The following is a 16,082-nucleotide window of genomic DNA, read 5'->3' on the forward strand; positions in this document are numbered from 1 at the left end:
TGCTCAGTCAAGTCCTGACCCACTTCTGCCGGTCCTTGCTCGGAGCAGGGGGTCGGAGGAGCTATTTTGTTTCATTTGCCAGGGACAGAGAGAAGGAAAGAAACTGGGAATTGCTTAAAGCTTGCTTTCTCCTTGACAGTAGTCCCTGACCTGGCCGCGGAACATGCCCAGCCTGGCTGCAGGAGCCACAAGCCTCCGTGTGTGGAATCCACCTTTCCGGGTTTGGGCAGCAACCAAAGGAGAAGAGGGAGGTACCCAAGTGAAAGAACCGGTGGGGGCGTGGCCAAGGGGAGGGCCTAGAGGAGGCAAGGAGGAGTAGCCTGCTTTCCTAGGGCCAGACTTCTGCAAGCGTTTTAGCATAGCCCACCTTTCTTAAACACCATATTGTTCATTAGAAAAAAAACAAACTACAAATAATCAAAAAATAAAATTTAAAATCCCTGGAACCCCATCACTCAGAAGCCACCAGTGAACGTCCTGCTCTTTTCTTCCAGCCTCTTCTGTGCGGGCTTTAGAATTGACAGCAGTCACCCGGGAAGGCCTGGGAAACTTTGGAGCGCAAGGTGGCTTGACAGGTGGTCCTGGAGACAGGGGTGGTCGGTTCTCCCTGGTGTCCCAGGATGAGATTCTAAAACACCTGTTCCTGGGTGTCCATGAGCAACAGTGCGACGCGACGCTCAGAAAAGTTGCAGTGGAGGCCCTGAGTACGCCCTGCCCCTCAATTATCAGTCACGCGGTCCAAGAATGACAGCATTGGAAATAAGTGCCCTCCGCTCTCCTAATTACCTCCGCGTGCTGCAGCGGAGCCCGGGGGGCCACGAAGTCCCTCCCGCCCCAGAGGCTATGCGAACTGAATGGGGACTCCCTGGCACCCTCAGCCTGTGCCCTCCTCTGCGGGAGGATCCACCACTCCCACAGGTTCTCCCCGCACCGCCCCCCAGCCCGTGGCTGCGGCAAAAACCCGGCGGTGACACATCGCCGGCTCCGCGCCGCCCGGCGAGCCGCACTGGGCATGCTCGGCACCGGCCAGCTCTGGCTGCTGTAGGTGGGAAGCGCCGCACTCCCCGCCGCCCGCAGCGCAGCCGGCTTCGCTGCTGGGCACCCGCGGAGGCGGCGGGCCCGCAGTTGGTGCTGTCGGGCGTCGGGTGCAGAGCGCGGCGAAGCGGCAGTTCTCAGACTGGCCATGGCAAGGGGCGCACGGTGGCCACCTGAGTGGCGCGGAGGCGTCAGGTCAGCAGGGGCACCCGGAGAGCCGGGGCGGCGGGGCGCGGGTAGCAGGGAGCCCTGCACCGGGTGGGCGGTCGAATCGTGGCTGCGGCTGTGGCCGCGGAACTTTCTCGGGAGCCTAGGCTGGCGGAACCCGCGACGCAGGCTGAGCACTGGGAGGCGCAGCGAGATCCCGGCAGCAGGCTCCTGGGGATCTCAGGATGCTTGGAGATCCGTGTCCGGCAGGATCCAGGGGCCGGGTGGATTGGGAACAGCCGCATCTCGGGCTTTAAATCTCCTACCGCTATGGAGCGTAGAGTCTACCAGGCGCTGCGGAGGAGCCTCCCAGGTCTCCTGGGGGAAGGGGACGCCGAGGTGCGGCGCGAGCCTTCTACAGACTTCAGGTCGCTCCGGTCACCGGGCCTCAGTTTCCCCGAAACTGGGGGAGGGTGTACCTTCCCGGCCCCAAAGGCCCTGAGTGCGGATTTCGGGTCTGGAGCCCGGAGAGCGCTGCGTCCTGATGCTGCAGGAGTGCGGGAAGCTGTGGGTGCCTGGAGCCGCCGCCACGCGACTGGAGCTCTCAGAGTTTGTCGCATTTGACTCCATAGCAAGTTAACATCGAATTGCTTCATGGTGTGGAAAGGCGAAACGTGCATCATCGGCTTAAAAAAACAAAGTAATCGCAGAGTCGATTTATTCTAAGTGTGACCTGTCTGCCCCTCCAAAAAACTGGAGCTTGCAAATTGCAAGATTTATAAAGAAAGCTAGCAAAATAAAAGAAGAAGAAGGTTTACAGGTCCATTATCTGCTCACACTGTAGAAAATAACCTGTAATGGCTGAATTGTCATTGTTTTTTAAGGATATTTGTTACAGAAAAGTTTGGTTACTGTGGCAATCTTTATTTTGTGTTATCTTGGTTTTTATATTAGAACTTGGAAACCTAGCGTTGCAGAAGCGCAATGTTTTTTGTAAAGTTTCTCACTTTTGTTTCTAAATCAGACACTTTTTTTTCAGCTGCTACTATGTTAATCATAGTAAAATTGTTCAGGATGAAATGCAAGATGGAAGATTTATTTTCAGAAGAGTAAGTTAGAACAACGTAGTTCTTGTTGGTGCTTTACTGTTTTGTTTTGTTTTTGTTTTTAAGCAATTTGTAGATCACATCGGGGTTTCTACTGTTGGTTCTCCCTAAAACAGTTAGTACTATTACGACTCTTAGGATTATTGGATTTAATAAGAGCAAGGTAAACAATCTTTGTTCTAGTGGGAACTAGCTCTACTGCTAACTAAAGCTATATTCTCAAGCCTGTTTCCGTAAGTACCACTTAGTGGGTTCAGTTGTTTTATTTAAGCTTATTACAAAACTTGTTGTTTGCATTCTTGATAGACCTTAATAGACTTTCGAGGTGCATTGACTTTTCATTGGGTTGTGAACAGCTTTTAATGTTTGCTCTTGTCTGTGATGACTCCAGCTGTAATTCCAGACTACTCTGGATGTTTCCCCAAGTGGGGTCTATCTATGCTACACCCGTACTTAACTGAGATTTAGTAACAGGAAAGGCTTGAAATGACCATACAACAACAACAGCAACACCATAATTTCTTTTTCTACAAATTAGATCTGCAGTCCTCCATTTTAGCCAAATAGTTTGGTTGGTTTGGTTGGTGGTGTCCTAAACGTAGTTCTAAATACATTTATAGAAAAACTGAGATATATGAAAAACCCGACATAAATATTGGGAAGTTGTGCTTCCCTTTTCTATAAAAATGCATCAAGTTAAAAATCTGCCATGAAGTAATTCATGTATGTACAGCTTATCCTGTACAGCAAATCCACTGTTCTTAGGCTGCATTCCCAAGTGGAAGTTAGTATGGTCTCCACTCACCTTTGGGTTTTTCCTGACTGAGAGGAAGCAACTAAGCCTTAGTTTCCCCTTCGTGAATGTGAGGTTTAATACAGATCAATAGGCCCCTTCTGGATGTAAAAATTCTAATTTTTTTTTTAAGTTAGGAAAGACAATGAAATTTAACAAAAGACAAATTTAAACACTCCTCTTGGTTTCAAGAACTCCACATTCTCCTAACCTAAAACTAGCAAAATTAACAGGATTTAGATTTGAAGAGGGGTGTTACTATTGCTAATGAAGAAAAAATAGAAAGGTAGACTTTGTATTCAAATTGGGAAACAGGCAATAATTTCATCTCTTTTGTGCCTAACTGTTGGGTTCTTGCAGCTCAACTGCTAATCCCATAATTTTTCATTTTATTTCCATGTCTTTAGATTTCTATATGTAATAGTGTCGTTAGTGACATTAGATACTCATAGCAAACGATTGCCTTTAAAAATAGATCTTCCTCCATTCACAATCACATGATCTTAATGTATTCAATCCATCTTTGGCTTGCAATTCAAATATTTGAGGCTATTTCAACTTTGCTTAATTCGAAGTTTCTGTTCTTTTTTTTAATGCAAGAACTTCCAGATACTGCATCACCAAATAAATATTGTGGAAAAGTTGCTTTTAACCTCCAACACAGTATAGTCAGATTTGTTAGATGAGTGTCATTTTGGGGGGAGTTCATAAAATGTACAAATATCACTTTCCTAACTCAATATCTAACCAAGCGCTTGTTATGTGGCCTGCCCTTTTCTGCCCAAGCCCAGAAGGACACTTAAAACTTGGACACTATTTTGTGATCCTTAGCAAATCACATTAAGTTAGAAATGTCCTTAGATGCAAATGGCTGGTTTTAAGTGTGCTCTAATACCTCCCTGGAATGGTTAGAAGATAAGGGGGTTTGGTTGATTATGTGATAATTACCAGTTAAGAGCTGTCAGAGCTAGTTTTTCAACTGTGCTCAAAACAGAGGTTCTTGAATGTATTGGTCTTGCCTCTGCCTCTACCTGAGGTCTTTACTCTTTAAAATATCACATTCATTTTTCTCCTTCACAATCTTTTATAGTTAGGCCCCCAAGGCGCAAAAATGGATAAGACATAGTGACTCACAATCTAGTCAGAGAAACATGCTTGAGGACAAATACATTCTAGTGCAAAGCGCGTGTTGCAGGAGAGGTGGGTGTACCCAGGACCCAGGAGATTTAGGAATGAAAATGTGCCCCTTGGGTTGGAGGAGGAGGGGCCTTATGAAAATAGTGCTATTTCCATAGGACTTTAAGGAATGCCTAAAGAATCGGGCAGGAGTCGTCTAAGCAGAGAAGTAGATTTTTGAGGCAGAAGGAACACCATTATGGTAGTTAGAATAATAGCACCCCACCCAAGATGTTTACTTTGGGACTCTGCAGGTGTGGTTCAGTTGAAGATCTTGAGAAGGAGAGATTTTTCAGGATTATCCAGTAGGCCTGGTGCAACCACAAGAGTCCTTATAAGCGAAAGAGGGAAGCAGAAGTCAGCATCACAGTAATGCCATGTGAGAGACTACAAGCCATCGCTGGTTTTGAAGATAGAAGGGGTCCACAAACCATGGAATTCGGGCCCAGGCAAGGAACCCGAGGCTCCCTGAGAGCTTCCAGAATGAACACAGCCCTGATGACTCCTCAATTAGCCCTTTATGACCCAAAGAACTGAAAGATAATACATGTGCATGTTAAGTCACTAAGTTTGTGATTTAAGTGCCACAGAAAGGTGCCGTAGGAAGCAAATAAAGCCACATACAAAGAAGGATTTGGTGGGATGGAATACTGGGCAGGGGTCAAAGAAGAGGAATGAAGTAGTCCTTTCATTGCAAGGAGCTTGATGTCATGCGAAGGAGTTGGGATTGTATCCTATTATACATAAACAATGGGAAACCAGCCAAGGATTTTTAAACAGGAACATGCAATGACCAGACTGCTGCCAGATTCATCTTCCTAAAATGTACAGCTAAATCTCAAGTTTCACAGGGCAGTTTGACAAAGGGTTTCTGTCTAACCAGAGGTGGTCAGTGATGGATACAGATCTGAAATGAATGTGTTATGTAATTCAGTGTTCTGAATTGATCTGAAATGACATTTGTAGGCATGTGTGAAATTAATAGCTTAAGAAAACCTGTATTTTTCTTGAAGGACATGAAGAAGGACATAGAAAGTGAAACAGACAGGCCACATCACATTTTGACTACTTTGCTTCTGCTCATTGTCCCCTTAGTAGGCAGCTTCTCTGCTAGCCACATACCATGCAGACATGAGCAGAGAGCTCTGAAAGTTCAAGTTTAACATAGTTAACTGGGAAATGATGCAGTGTCATCTGGGCCAACTCTAAGTAGTTGGCAGTGGCTGCTTGCAGTGCTCTGGGCTCAGCTGACAAATTGCCACAATCAATTAGCAATATTTGCCATGGGCTCCATATTTGCCAGGCATGAGTGACAACTATAATACTAGATAACCTAACCTCTGCACTTAAATATAAGGAGTGTATTCATTCTTTCCAAACATATTTATTCAGTCTCTTTTATGTGCAAGGTCTTAATATCTGTCCTATAAAAACTTACAGTCTGGTTGAATTGACATTTCCATGTATCTGGAAAGCCTAAACTGAAGAAATCTTCTATCTTCATGTTACAAGAGTGGCTCTGAATTGAAACTGAACTATGTGTTAGAAAAAATAAGTAAGAGAAAAACAAAACTGTTCAGACCACGTGGTAAAGGAAGCCCTTGGCTGGCAAAATCTAATACTGGAAACAACAGTAAGACTTGATAAGGATTTATCTTAATGAAAGCAAAACCGGATATTGTGTAGCTTTCATTTGAATAACTTTATAAGACTTTTACCTAAACTTCCCCTATAGAATGATGCAATAATTATTGTTTTCCACTGCAAAGGAGGAGCTCAGTGTAAACTGTTCCTCTTTTTTGAATCTTTTCTGCTTTGGTCTCTGGGATAGTTGACCTAAATGTTTTTTGGTTTGTTTGTATTGCTTTTGTTTTTTATTGTTGTTTTGTTTTTGAGACACTCTCTGAGCATTTGTCTTTTCTTTCCCTAGGTTCTAATCTCCATCTTCTAGCTGTGTTCTATCTGGGTGCTTTAATTTTTCCTCATGACTGCATCAGTCACCCATACAACCAGTGTCTCCAAACCCATATCTTCCGTTAAGCCTCTCTCATCCATTCATTAATTAATTCATCAATTCATTCAACAAATACTGATAACCTGAGAGCTTCTAATCTAATGGAGAGACAGATGTGCAAAAAAGACAATTACAGTGAAAATATAAAGTGAGAAAAAAGAGTGTCTGGGGCTACCCAGGGAGTCCTGGAGCGCTTTTGAACCAAGATTGAAGGCTACATAGGGGTTCGCCAGATGAGCAAGGTTATGGAAGGCAGCGTGGGGAGAGGCATAGAGGTGCTGTGGGGGCTCCAAGGAGCTTAAGAAAGGCCACGTGATGAGGGGAGAGGAAAGGGATTGCTCCAAGGATGAGGTTAAAGAGGTAGATGGAAGTCAGACCATGAAGGATCGTGTATGTCCTGCCAAATACTTTAGTTTTAAGCTAGTGACAAAATGGAAACATGGAATATGTTTAACATCAGATCTTTTAGCGTCAGCTGCCATCAGCAACAACATGATATGTGGACTGGAGGCAGGCAAGACTAAAGAGGCAGGTTAACAAGGACGGAGTCTGTTAGAGTGGTGCCAGTCAGAGACTGGTGAGCTCGTAAACTAGGGAGGGGTCGCCACATGGGCAGGAAAGGAAAGGAGGTGTCTTAACTCCCATGTAACTGGGTTATCTGTGTTAGGTAATGCAGAAGTGTGAAAGGCACACCCTCTCAAGGGGTTTCGGGCTTAGAGCTGCTCTCAGGGGCTCTCCTACCAAGCACAAGTCTTTGCAGTACCAGCGTGACAAACTTCCACCATAGGAGCTTAAGCAGAGGGACCTAAAGTAAGGAAAGACTGTATGCAGGGCTGTGTGTGAGGGAACAAGTCAGAACTTAATCACTGCAGGACACATACTTGGTAAGAGAGGTATCAAAGAAAGACGGAATTCATTCCCTGATGGTTCTCCAGCTTCTGGACAGAAGCATTTGGGGTTTGCCAGGGAGCCTGAAAGGAAACTGGTGTAGGGTGGGCTTCCCTCATTCTGGATTACAAGGTCACTGTTCGCTGTTTTAGAGGCTGGGCTGAAGTTGACTCTTTGTCATCAGTGGGAAAGAGGAAGCTTGCTGAGCAGATTTTAAATATAATCCCAATTCTTCTTCCATCAAGGATTTGAGTTGGCTAATGCTACCAGGAAGAGTGTAAGGGAAGGCTTTGCTCCTTAAGGAAATAGATGGGTTGGAGTACATTGTTCCTGAATTACCCATTGAAGAGGCCCACACAGTTCAGACAGGGCTGGAGGGTGCAGCCTGGGGCTAATTCAAACCATCCTGACCTGTTCATTAAAGCAGTACCTCTCCTAAGTCAAGAGGGGAGGCATCTGCTCTGGGTCTGTAGCTTTCCATACCCTCTTGAAACCTGTGAGAGCTCTCTAATATATGTAACAGTGGAGACCATCCCAAGTTGACCAGCTGTTTTCCTAAAGGCCAGGCTCCCCTATAAAGAGGTTAGTAGGTTTACAGGGACTGTGCTTTTTTAACGGTGTCAATCCCACTTTCCCTGGTCCTCAGCAGAGGAAGGTATTTGAATGAAAACTGCATTTGTGTTTGGCTCCAAGCTTCACCCAAGACTTCTAGGAACCACTGAGCTTTCTCACTTCTCAGCTGCTATTGTTAATTTCATGTTGTCAATTTCTGTTTCCCCACTAAAGCCAGGCCCTGGGCTGCTTCGCCCTGTCACTGGCCGTGCCTGCACTTCTGTGCTTGCCCACTCCCTGCCCATCCTTGTGTCATTACTGCTGGCAGTCCCAATCTGGAGGGAAGGTTTTTCCCTTTAATTTGGACAACCTTGGATTACTTGGTCTCTGAGTGACTCTAGTTCTTGTTAGACTTCCTAAAGCTTTTTCTCCATTCTAAAACACTGTGGAGGAACTTGAAATTAATTTCCAGAAAACCTTTGAGGATAACCAATGCTTTGCTTTACTGGGGCCTGAGCATTTCTTCCTGTACATCTGAACCCAGGACCTATAGTGAACTTTTGATTCCCTCTTTCCTTTGTGGGCATCTCACCCCTACCTCCGATGGCCATCTCCCCTCCTTTCACTGAGTTGGTAGTTTTTACTTCCTAAGTAATGGATCATCTGTCCCAAAGTTCCCATTATCGTTTCTCCTAAGAGGCCCTGAAGGCCTCTTCTTAATAGAATTTCTGGAGGGGTGATTAATAATTATGGAAAGCTATGTCATTTAGGCTATTGCCCAAGCTGTGGTATTCACTCATTCATAACTGTGTTCAAATTACAAGAGCCCTGGACTGAGAGTCACATGTGGTCCTACAAGGGTTGGTAGCTTGGCCTCTGCTTATTTCGCTGTCGTTGTGTATATAACTACATAGGCCTGCCTGCGTCATTGGGTCGTGGTACAACTCAGATGGGATAACTTCTGTGGGAGTGTTTTGTGAACCATAAATGCTAGGTGAACATAAGGGATATTGTCGCACTCTTAATAAGAATTAAATCAAGTAGAGTTTGAATTACAGGGTCTCTTTTGGTCTGTTTTTCACTAAGATCCGATTCTTAGTGAAAACGCTTGGCATGAGTGATGCAGAGCAATGTTCATTATGCAATTCGACTTTGTGATCATGGGCTGGTAAAGGAGGAAGGAAACTGAAAAAAACAGACACAAAAAAACACTAAAGCTTTTTTTAACTACCCTCTCCAGTTATTGAGCATATTTTTTCAAACAGATGAAATTTATTCTGATAAAGGAAGAAACCCTAGGTGGATCCACTTCTGAGCAGTGACTCTGAATGGCCTTAATCAAACCACCAAAGAGACAAGGAGTGAGGATTGGTTTCACCATAAAATGTAAATTAAATAGGCAGCTGCTTTTCATTTCTACAGTAATAAGAATGTATATTTCAGGTGATGGGGATGGAGAAAGTTTCCCCTTTCCCTCTTAGTTCTGGCTGGTCAAATAATTAAAATGACATAAGGCAGATTAACAGGAGGAAATCAACGTTTGGTAAACAAATATTGGTTGGGCCATCTTGAGTCAAGAACACGGGGGAGAACTTTGATGAAATGGACTTTGCTAGGTTCCTCCCTGTCACCACACCTAGATCAGGTTAAACTATAGCTCTCTATGGTGACAGCTTGCTTCCTGGAGCAGACCCTCTAACGTAAAGCCTTGTGGGCAGTAACGGGGAAGGTCCAAGATTGGTTCTTCCGGAGCTTTCTGGGCCTTGATTGTCTCCAGCTGAAAATAATCAGCATGCCAAAGTGGCACATCTTGGGGCAACTCATTCTGAACCCGCCCCTACTCAGGCCTAGGAATTCGTCCCCATACACGTCACTCATCTGACAGCAGCCTGGTACTCGGACAGAGCAGATTTCCGCAGCCTCCTTCCGTGTTCCCTTAGTCCCTGCTCCTAGGCCTGTGTTTGGAGCACCACTGCCTCCCAGGGCTCATGTAAGGAAAGGGGGCATGTCTGAAGACTGACTTTTAATGAAATCGGAGTTGATATTTTAAAGTTAGTTTTGTGGTTAAAAAACAAAATAGAGATATGTACCTAGAACTTCTAAGAAATGGGTAGAACCTGTGGGAAATGCAGGGCAAATGTGAATGCCCCGTGAGTTAGTAATACGTCTCAGCAAAAGGGCAAGAGAAATAGTATAACTATCAGCAGACACGTGCATGGCAGTTAATGCTACAGAGAAAAAGGCAGGCTCCAAGTACACAGAGTGATGGGGGTGGAGCACACTGCTTCATGTAAGATGACTAGGGAGGGCCTTGCTGATGAGGTGACATTTGAGCAGAGGCCTGAGAGTCAGAAAGGAAGTGTAGGAGTGAGCCCTGTCAGTACCCCAGGGACTCGTTCCAAATGGAAGGAATAGCAAGTGCAAGGGTTGTGGTGGACCTGGCACATTCCAGGGTTAGCCGAGCCCAGTGTAGCTGGCGGGGAGTGAGAAATGGAGACTGTGGGGCTGCGAGGGGACAAATATCGTAGAGGCCATGGAAAGGTCTCCTGTAACTTTACCCTTGAATGAGAAACCCCTGGAAATGTACATTGTAACACCTTATGAATATTAGTGTTTTATTTTCATTTTCTGTGAGGCTCTCCCATGCACAGATTATTACTAATCATTCAAGAAATTAATTAATTTTTTAAAAGTAGTGAATGCGTGAGACCTAGCACAGTCAACAAATATTTGGGCACGAACCGCATTTTGTTGTAGGGGAATTTTATAATTTTCATGATAAAAGTTATAGCCCCAAATTACAAGAGCAGACACAAGACCTTTCGGTAGTGAATTATCAAGTGAGATGAAGATTTCCAGGCCCCATACTGGGGCAGCGATAACCATCAGCCCCTCAGTAGTACAGCAAAGATTTACACAGCCAGTGGTCCGCGGTCTGAAGAGGAGAGGTGGGGGTCAGTGGCGTGGCCACGGGTGTGAGGGTGATTACCTCCGTTAGCCCAAGTAGCAAGGTGAGAGCAGCAAGGCTCGGTCCTCGCACTGAGCGGCCCCTCAAGCATGGGGTTGGAGGGAGAGACCTGCCTCTGTTGCCATAAGGAGCAGCCCTCCCTGGCAGCCTCCCATCTGGCCCGTCCTGCCTGCCTATAAGGAGCCCTGCAAGAACCTGAACTCATTCACCTCCGCAGTGTGCTGAGGGCATCTGGAGGGTGCAGATGGGGGCAGCGGGGAGCGGGTGGGGGATATGTCCAAAGGCTTCAGAAGTTTGAGTCTATTTCCTCCCTGATTATATTGTCCAGGATATAAGGAACACACAAGAAGTTGCATTTCCTATGGAGAATAAGTCACCATGTGCTGTGTGGGGCACAAGCTAGCTTCTGGGTCGTTCGCCACATCCCGACTGGCTTGGCAACCCCAGTGCTCTGCCTGAGTTGAATTCCCTCCCATGGGATCTTCATCTGTACGTGAACAACCCCCCTACTCTTTCCCTCTTCTCCCCACCCCTCACCATTTCTACCTTTCCCCAGCCCCAGTCACACCCCTGGCTGTTGTAGTCACAGAGCAGTAGATTTGGAAGGGACCTAAGAGATGGGGGTGAGGCTCAGGGGTATCAGCTCACGGCCAAAGGTCATCTGCTAGTAAATGGCAAACTGAGGAAAGGAGCCAGTATGCCTCTCCCTGTTTGTGGGTCTTAATCCTAAAATGCTAAACTGGTCCTCTCGTCACAGCTCGCCTCCACATTTCTGTTCTTGACCTTAACCTCAAGGCCCATTCCATTTCATATCTCAGGAGCATAATTTCGCCCCTTTGCTGTATTATGATCTCAATTCCCTGGCCACAAGGAGACCTGTAGCAAGTTCTTCTTCACTGTGGCTGTCACTTGGAACACTGGATGTATTCCTATTGTTACTCTGTCTTGGTTGAGTACTATTAATATTATTAGTAATAATATTATTACTCATAATGAGTTAAATAGCTTTATCATGGATGGTCCCACCACAAAATAACCAACCTTTGGTTCCCGTGGAAAACTGTGATCCAAGTTCCAGAGAAGTGCATTATATTTGGCCATTTGGGAAACCATATGTGTACAATCAAATGGGAGAATTGGGAAAGGCACTTTCACTATTAAGGTCTTCATAGTTCACAATATATGGCAGATTCCACTAGAAAATGTAAATTCACAATTGCCTCAGCCCATGGATCATATTTAGGAGAGCACACTAAGAATATTACTCTCTGATTTATAGACTGGTGTGTTCTGCAGGCTGCATAGGGGACATGTGTTTGTCCCCTCCATCCAGGCATAGTGCTAGCCAACCTGGACTTACAGACAGGCAGCTGGGGCCAGCACCCCAATCAAACACCCCCTCCCCCCGATATGTGGGATGATCTGGCCATCTTTCCAGGCCAGAGGAGAGTTCTGACTCATTGAGGTGCCCAGGCTTGTAGATATCTATCAGTTCCTGCCTGGCTTCACTCTGGACATAGGAGTTTATGTACTAACTACATCAAGAACTTCTCGTGCAATGGGCTTGAGATTTAATTAAAACAAGAATTGAAAGTTGGCAGTAGTGCTGTAGATTTGCAGGTAACAGAAACTAACTGGACTATAATGAAAAATTTAACCTCCCCATATACACACTCCAAATGAGTAGGGAGAATATCTTGAAAGAGCACAATTTTTTTAAAGGGGCAGGGGAGATGCTGGAAAAAATATCCAGTGGTAGAGAAAGGCAGAGCAAAACAGAAAGAGCTAGAGATGCTTCTGAACGGGCCTTAGGTTGAATATACAATCTGATCATGATGGTGTCAGAGATTAAAGAGTAATGCCAAAACAGCATGATAATCCTTTTATCTGCATCTAATGCGTTTTGGGGATTGGTTTGGGTAGCATAAAAGCATCATCCACCAGTGCATCTATCCCATTTGTATTCGGTTCCCAGGTTCGCTTTATTCCCTGGACTGTCAGATTTCTGAGGAAATATATCTTTGATCAATTCAGGGTTTACATTAATTGGGCCTCAAACTATTTCAGAGTACTCATTTACAATAGAATGAGAATTTGAAGAAATACACGCTAAGACATCAATAAACTCCTCCAAAAGATATAGAATAGCCCTCATTGCATGTCTCAACTGCTAGAACAATTTAAAAGTTGCTTTTATGGCAAGAGATTTTAATGTAATATCAGACCCAATCTGGGCATGAGCTCTTTATCCTGGTTCTAAGCCACTGAATTGTGGACTCTGGGCAATTGCTTACGTTCTCTGGGCCTCCTTTTCTAATGTCGTATAAAGAAAAACTTTTGTGAAAAGACATTCAAGTTTTTCCAGATCTAATATTCTAGTTCTGTGAACAAATGTGTTTGCTAGACCTGTTCTGATCTTGCCTAGTGATACTCATTTTATCTGTAGAGGAAAGACTTTAATATAATTCTTTTTCTCTTCCTCCTTTTTAATCATTATATTCCTGAGAGCTTTATTTTAATCATTTTTGTTTTTAATCACAAAAGTATACCACATGGAAAAAATGTGACAAAGATCCAAGAATGGTTTCTTAATATTTTGCACCATCAAAAATTTAAGTATTACAAAGATGGTATCTCTGGGCCTATAAATCATTTTTAGGTTAGAAAAACAGTGATTTTAAAACAGATCAGTTTTTCAAAAGTGTGTGCCTTTTGTGTATCAAAAAAAAAAAAATAACAAAGCATAAAAGTCTGTAGCGCCTTTAACATTGGTGTAATTGATCAAGCAGGAATGAAACCTTTTGTTCTAGCTCCTTCTAAATTGTTCAGTGAACTGAAAGAGCTCACCTGGTGGTCATCCACAGCAGTCCAGCAAGTCAGGGTGTATATTTTGTCTACCCATTAAGTAGCTGGAATCCATCCTAATACCACAGCCAATAAACAAAGGGTGTACCGAGAATGCCATGAGGTCACCTTCCCTTCGTCTTTTTTCCTTCCAGGGGCCAACTACTTTCATAAGACGACAGGCCCTAATGCTCCCCATGATATGCTGCCATATAGCTTTCAATGTATGACAGTTCATAAATTTAAGTGTCACAGCTGCTGCTTGTCATCATGACACCGTCATCAGTCAGGGGTTGCAGAGAGAGGAGAGTGTGAAGCTAGGAGGAGAGGGCAGTGGACCAGGCAAGAGCCACGATGGGACTGTTTGGCCACTGCTGGCAGACAAGCCTGCGTCCAAGTATAGGTGTGAGTGGACAGGGCTGCCCCAGGGAGCTGTTAGTTGAAATTCCTAATTCATGTATTCATGTGTATTCCACGTACAGTGCCAGGCAAATGAGGCACGCCTTTCCTCTGAGAGCTGTTGGTATAACCTTAGAACCCACTGCTCGGGAGGTCTGGTGTGATGTTAACTTGCTCTAGAGTCAGTGAGTCATGGAATCCTGTATATTCTAATTCCTGTTCCTCTTCTGGATCTGCCTCTGTTTCCTTCCCCACTGTTTTTAGTTCAGGTCCCCGTTTTCTCTTTCCTTCCTGCATATTTTAGTAGGCTCCTAGCCATCTCTATATCATCAGCCACACTGCGAACAAGGTGATCTTTCTAAACACAAAACTGGCTGTATCACTACCCCTATTCAAAACCTGCGGTGCGCCCCATCCTTGGTTTTCCATACCATCCCTTCATTCTCGGGGCCAGCCTACCTTTCCAGCCTTCCCCTCCCTTCTGCCGCACACCACGAGCAGTGCCTAATTCCATACATCTCCCCAGTTGTCCCCTTTTCTCTCTAATCACCATTTCTTTGACGATGCTCTTCCTCCTTGCAGGTCAGCTTCTCTTTCCTGGTCTACTTGGTGAACTCCTTTATAATTAATCTGAAGGGTCACTTCTCTTAAAAAGTTCTTCCTGGACCCTGGACCATTTGGCTTGCCGTTCCGAGACCACAGTGGATCCTTAGCACCTCTCTGCTGGGGCAGCTATCACGCTGTCTTATGGTTGTCATTTTACTTTACCGTCTCCCTCTCCTAGATTCTTGGATGACAGGGTGAAGGCTGTGCCTTACCTTTGTACTCACTCCTGGCCTTGCGCCAGGCACAGGGAAATTTCTCCATTAATGTGTATTGATTTGGATTGAATTGATCTGTCCGGGTGCTGCTAAAAGTAAAAATAATGCTCTTCCATACTTTCATGTAATGATCACATTTGCCGTCTGAGTCAGGAATTACTTTTTTGGGGATTAGAAGCATCAAGAATCTCTACACAAATAGATCCCAGAACACGAATAAGGAAGAAAGAAGGGCAGTTGGAATCTTTTCCTATAATACGACTTTGAACACAGAGATAAATTTTAGCTCACTTAGCAGTTAAATGGTTTGATTCTACACTGCACTAACTGCTACAGGAACGTTCTTGTTCTACAAATTTCTTAGACTTTGGCTTTTGGTTCTCACAGTCCAGTTTCAGACATCACCTTAACTACCTCAAAACTCAGTTGATCTGTTGATCTTGAAGGAAGTTAGGAGAGAAAGAATGGGCTAGTGAGAATTCTGTTATAATTTTTCTTAAAAATTGCAAAAGAAAATCATTTTTAAATACCGTTAACAAAAAGACTCTAGTGTGGATATTTTTCATTAATTATGATAATAGGGGAAAGAAAGTTGCAGAAATATACCCATAACTAAAATGGGCTCAGTTGGCTACCAATTTTGAAGTTAGCATTTAGGACGTAATTAGTATTTTAGTGCCTCTCTCCAGTTCACATGAAGTCGGGATTTCCCCTCCTTGCTTCATGAGGAGGAATCTACCAAGAATGTGTCTCAAGCTAAAAGGCAGCCTTTGTGCCTGTGGCATCATTTATGCACAAGTGGTAACTCTCAGTAGATGTTGCGACAAAGTTCAGTTGTGTAACTATAAAATTATTCATCATAGTTGATGGGAGAATGCCAGCATGAACACTGCCAAGAAAAAACAATAATGTATATTCATTTAGTTCTAAACACCATTAAACAAGAGGCCCTTTTCTTCCCAATTCCAGAAATACATGGTCGATAGTTATGTTGTATTATAGGTAGAGAAACAAATAAGACTCAACAAAGCATATTATTAAACATTTTTAGATAAAATACAATTTTGGGGAGGTAAGAAAGGGATTGAGTTAAAGAAAGGACATGTGATGTTTGCTAAAGATTTTCCCTTTTGTTTTCTTTATAGAAAATAAAGTATTTTATGAAAGTTTTCCCAAAGGCCATCAGTAAACACTTGAGGCTTAACAATTTGTTCATTGTAGCTTTTGTTAAACCCTGGTTTAACAAATCTGTGGCTTTTGTTCTTGTATTTTGAAGGACTGCATTTTAAACTGTTGGATTATACTACTTGTGGTTTATTCTTTAGTGGCTAGAATGTCT

General features: G+C 44.1%; 1 protein-coding gene across 2 annotated transcripts in view; it reads left to right on the forward strand.

The window, feature by feature from the left end:
* Window positions 1–997: 997 nt before the first annotated feature.
* Window positions 998–16,082, forward strand: part of MFAP3L (microfibril associated protein 3 like) — a 38,480-nt gene continuing 23,395 nt past the window's right edge. Inside the window, exon 1 of one of the 2 annotated variants that reach the window (XM_019665500.1) lies at window positions 998–1,230. The gene's annotated coding sequence lies outside the window, so the exon portion shown is untranslated. Of the gene's footprint in view, window positions 1,231–2,133; window positions 2,292–16,082 lie in introns of those variants that run through there. The other variant, XM_019665501.1, reaches the window with a different exon arrangement.

This window comes from Hipposideros armiger, unplaced genomic scaffold, assembly GCF_001890085.2.
Source record: "Hipposideros armiger isolate ML-2016 unplaced genomic scaffold, ASM189008v1 scaffold_444, whole genome shotgun sequence".
Lineage (NCBI taxonomy): Eukaryota > Metazoa > Chordata > Mammalia > Chiroptera > Hipposideridae > Hipposideros > Hipposideros armiger.